Raw genomic sequence first — 5541 nt, 5'->3', positions numbered from 1 at the left:
TATTATGACATACTTTCTATGCTCAAACTTAAGGAGAGATATTAAATATAATATAATTTATCTAGTTAACTAATTTGTTTTAACAACTTATTTAGTTGTTAAAATTGTTTCCTTTTTTATAAGAGGAATAACAAATGCCATCAACAAAACAAAAAGATATATTTTTAATAATTATAAAAGAAAAAAAATATTTATGATTTTTACATTGTTAATCAATTAAATACATATATCTATTAAATTATATTTTTATTTTTAAAATACTGATATGACATGATTGAATGTTATTAATTAATAGTGTCAAAATATTTTACACCGACATTGTATTATCTTTATGTTTTTATTAAAACCAACTAAAAAATAATATTTAAAATAATATTTTATAATATATTAAATTGTTGACACTTATAACTCATTATTTTTTTTAGTTTTATAAAACACTACTAAAACCTAATATATATATATATATATATATATATATATATATATATATATATATATATATATATATATATATATATATATATATATATAGAGAGAGAGAGAGAGAGAGAGAGAGAGAGAGAGAGAGAGAGAGAGAGAAACACTCTCAAAATTTAAATCTTTACTATTATACCAGACAATAAAACTTATAAATATTAAAATATAATTATTATTTTAATTAAAAAAGGTTTAATAGATATGCATTGATAATCTAAAATAATTTTTACATGATAATAGAAAAGTAATAGTCTATTAAATTATTTTTTCTTTTAAAATATAAATGTGATGTGGTATGATACATCGTCAATGATGACAATGTAAAAATAATTTAATTATTTTTTTTTCTCTTAAAAAATCAAATATACACATTTTAAAATAATACTTTTAGACTTTAAAAAAAAATCATTTTTCATTAAAATACACAAGTTTGGTCAAAATAAATAAATACACATGTTAATATAATAATTTCATACTTGACCAAAAACAAGTTTAGCATTTTTTCATTAAAATACACAAGTTTGGTCAAAATAAAAATATACTGTACATAAGTAAAGTAAAAAAAAAATCAGTATTTTTCCGGTGAAAATCCACTATTATTTGTTTTTCTCCCTCCAAAATCGTGTGGATCTCTGCAAAAAATTCCCATAAACTCATACATTCCCATTTCTTTCTCCATCCCAATCTTTCATCATCATCATCGCTGTTTCATTTTTTTAGCGGTCTAAATTCAGAATTGATCTTAAATTTGTTGATTTAATAAGATCTAGGGTTCCACTGATTCCCCAGCTGTAATAACAAACAATCACATTTATTCCTTTCCAATATAGAATATAATCTGCACGCGGTTTCTCTACAAACGCATTGAAAACCTAATCCCCGATTTGATCGATACATTTGGTTTTTGATGAGAATGGAGATTGTTAGCGATGTGGCTTCATTGGATTTTGAATTGTTGCACCTCCCAGAGGTGTCTACTATGGGACTCAAGTCTAATTTCACCTTCGTCCAGACACTTTATAACCATTGGCTTTCGCTTCCTGAAACGAATCGCTTGGTATGTGTTTCGTTTCTCTATTCTGAAATCATTTCATATCCCTACTGTATGTTCATTTTCATTTTGGAGATTCTAATTGGCTCTTTTGTGTAGGCAACATCATTGCTAAATGATGTGAAATCCGGTATTCGTTAAATGTTCCCGGTAATTGCTCAAGTCCAAATGCTTCTGGTAAAAAACGGGAAGAGATATATATATATATATATATATATATATATATATATATATATATATATATATATATATATATATATATATTTTACTCTTCCCGTTTTTTAGGTCATGATTTTCTTGATTCTTCTACTTTAATTGTAGAATAGTGTTTATGTTTTCTATCAATTTTGGATAATTAGAATTTCTTGATTAATTCTGATGAACCCTCACTAGAAGCAATTAATTCTAGCCTGTGGAAACAAGGGGAGAATCTCAAATCGGATAGAAAAACCCTGACACAGGAGTTGGTTAAACTAAGAAGCACCTTGAATCCTCTGAGTAAGTTGCTTCTATTGAGTGATCGTCTGGATGGAATGGAGAAGCATCAACAACAAATGATATCGTTCTTGGTCATGGTCATACAATGCCCCGGATTCCTGGCTCAGCTGCTTCACCCTAAGGAAAATAACTGGCGTTTTGCAGAACAAGGGAATATGTGGGACCACAGTAGCCGAGATGACGAACCAATTCCTTCTGATGGAATGATTGTAAAGTATAAGCCACCTGTAAGTGAAACACTAAAGCCTATAGTTCCGCTATCTTCTGCCTTTGAACCAGAACCCGAACTTTCTGCAGACGGGCAGTCCTTTTCCCGAAAACGTTGAAGATACTGATCATGAAAATGAGAGGCACAATGTTAGTGAAATGGAGATGGAACCTATCACGAAAACTTCAAATGAATGATCTGCTTTTGAAGTAATGATTGTAGAAATGGAGAAAACTCAAGCATGAGTGTGAATTATATGCTGTTGAGGGAGAATATTGGGTAGGTCACAGGGTTTGGATTCTCAAACTGAGAAAATTGAACTTCAGCTTTAGAAAGTAGCAAAATTTAGAGAGAGAAGGAAGCAATTTTCCTTGCGGTTAAGTCATAGCATTATCAAGTCACCTTTTAACTATTTTTTCTTCCATCTTCCTCCAGCAGTTGTTTGATCCTCATTTGGATTCAGTGTAAGTATTCTCTATATTTTTCATCTCTTTACATGATAAATGAATACGCATTATTTTCCATGTTCATTGTTTGAATGCTTGTGGAAACAGAAGTTGAAGAGAAGCGGTAGTGCTTGCGATGGTTCTGTCATCGGCAATGGTGTTGGTTTGACGAACAGGGAGGTTGAGAAGTGTAGGACAAGAATTTTAGAGAGACGCAATTGGAAGTTGGAGAGTATGGTTTATCATTGGGAAGAAGATCATGTGATACCGATCCTAGGTTATCTGTGGATGATTCGAGGTTTTCATTCGATGCACCTCGGGCTTCTTGGGATGGTTATTTGATTGGGAAAGCGTGTCCGAGGTTTTCCCTTATGGTTTCTATTCATTGTGATAAGGTTTTGGTTGAGGAAGAAGAAGAAGGAGAAGAAGAGGTGGTGAATTTGGAAAGTGGTGGTGGTGGTGGTGGAGAGCATTATCCTGGTGATTCAGATCAGACAAAGCATTATTATTCAGTTCGGAGAAGGAGAAGTTTTGATAGGTCAAATTCTCGTAGGAAATCAATGGTGATTGGAGATGTTGATGAATTGAGAGTGATATCTAATGCCAAGGTTTCACCGGCCACAACCGAGTTATTCTTTGGTGCAAAAGTCTTGATCATTGAGGAAGATTTGAGGGGTGCTAATCTGAATCCTAAGAACAATGGTATTGTTCATTCTAATTGTACTACAACGTCTTTCTTCTAAGGAAGCCTGTGATGTTGAAATTGGAGTTGATCAAAAGGGGCCGAACAAGTTTCACAAATGGGGCAAGTTGTGGAATAAATTGGGATTAATACAGAGGAGAAAGGAAGATAAGTTGGGAGAGAAAGAATGTGTTTCTGGTGATGTTGTTAATAAGCCGATTGCCGAGTCTTGACAGAAGCTTAAGAGGGTTGTTAATGAACAAGGGAGTGAATCGGTTAGTGAGAAACTTATTCGTAGCTATAGTGTTAGTTGTAGAAATCATAGTAGAATGCCTGGTTTTGCTCACCATGTTTCTGATGAAAGGTTTCCGCCTAATTATTTTTCGTTTTTGATTTTGTATACGTATTACAGACGTCTTCGATGGAAGGTCTCAGCTGAATTCTTCCCATTTTTTGTAAGGTAATCCCTTGTCTCACTTTTTTTTTCTCGTAGTCATCTTTGACGTTTTCACGGTTTCCATCTTTACCTTCAATGGGGATTTTCTGAAACAAAGTGTGATGCACATTTCGTGTTCATAGTTTCATTTCTGCCTTTTGGATTCATGTCAACCTTCCTACTAACTTGCCTTCAAATATAGAAGTTATAGCTCATTCATTCATATTGACACCAATTGTTTTGCACATGTAGTTTTTCTTTGCACATTCACCCTGATTATTTTGATTGTTTTAATCATCATTCTGATTATTTTAATCTTTAAAAATATAATGTTTTAGAACCTAAAATAATGAGGTCTATGTTTCTATTATCCGCTGGGATTTGATATTTTCCTGGAAAATATATTGAATGACGGGCACATTTTATTAGCAAAATCTAAAGTGAGTGATTAATCTTTATTATTACTCAATGTTGGTCTGGAAGCCATGTTATATGCTTTCTCCAAAGAAAACATCTTACTAATGTGTACTTAATATAATCAGGTTGATCCGTTTTTGGGATTTTGCGATGATAATCAAGTATATACTAATATACATATGGATTTAAGATAGTATGGTACTGCATTGGTGGAACCTTCAAGCATCAATAGGTGAAGTTGAGGGGATAAAGGAGCTAATAAAGCATCAATTTGTTTGATGACTCCTATTCTTAAAGTTTTGTTCTATTTCTAAATTGATCTATTATGAGACATCCAATTTGCTTGCTTTTTTTTACTCCTTTTGTATTCAAAAATATGAATCTAATTTTAATTGATTCCATTTTGATGATAGGTTGTAGCTTGAGAAGTATGAGAATGGTTGTTGGAACAACATATCGATATATGCTTAGTATCTTTATAGGTAAACACAAAGGTATTCTATGAAGCTATTACACTTACCGACTCTTGATTCTAAAAACACATAGTTGCGTCTCATTCACTCAATGGATTTATGTAATGTTTACCACTTAGAAAAATTTAAACTTAATTAATTTTTACATGAAATGCTAATTTATTGGTAGTTTTAGAAAATGTCAGTTGACACTCAATTCAATGTTGGTAATGCATATGGCAATACATTGCATATAAGTGATGTATAGATATAGATATATTATGTTGGATATTTCTTTATAAAACTCGCTTTGTAAAGGCTAAAGAACATCAATTTCCAATATTTGATTATTATTATAGTGGCATTTGGAGTTGGAGTGAAGGTTGATGACTTGGTAGTTTCTTTTCCTTTTTTTCCATTATGATTGATTTTTGTTTTACTTTTGGTGTAAAATATGTATTATTTTTTGTTGAAAATTTTGTGGTGACACGGGAAACATGTATTTCAGTTTTAATGTTTTTTTTCCTTTCATTTTTTAATGTAACTAATCAAGATGGAAACAAGGTCACTGAAAAAGTCATTTTAGATTTTATTTAGAATTACATTAAGCAGTGATGATTATGCTATAGTTCATTTATTTGGTATTCAGTGATGATTATGCCATAGTTCATTTATTTGGTATTCAGTGAAAAAGTCATTTTAGATTATTTAGAATTATAAATGTATTTAATGAATATAGTAGTATTTCTAGGTTACTTTGATTATTCAGGACTTTTATAGGGGATGTAATTTCTGGTTGAGTTATATAATTCCAACTGTCTCCAAATAGTGAATATAATGGAACAATATCTCATGTTAAAATTATAAATGTACC

At 31.1% G+C, this 5541-nt stretch overlaps 2 pseudogenes; both read left to right on the top strand.

Annotated features, from left to right (window-relative positions):
• Positions 1-1390: 1390 nt before the first annotated feature.
• Positions 1391-2875, top strand: LOC127101702 (heat shock factor protein HSF8-like; annotated as a pseudogene).
• Positions 2738-4458, top strand: LOC127101701 (protein OCTOPUS-like; annotated as a pseudogene).
• Positions 4459-5541: the final 1083 nt, after the last annotated feature.

The sequence above is a fragment of the Lathyrus oleraceus genome, chromosome 7, assembly GCF_024323335.1.
Source record: "Lathyrus oleraceus cultivar Zhongwan6 chromosome 7, CAAS_Psat_ZW6_1.0, whole genome shotgun sequence".
In the NCBI taxonomy this organism is placed as follows: Eukaryota; Viridiplantae; Streptophyta; class Magnoliopsida; order Fabales; family Fabaceae; genus Lathyrus; species Lathyrus oleraceus.
This window is presented reverse-complemented; position numbering and strand designations above follow the sequence as displayed.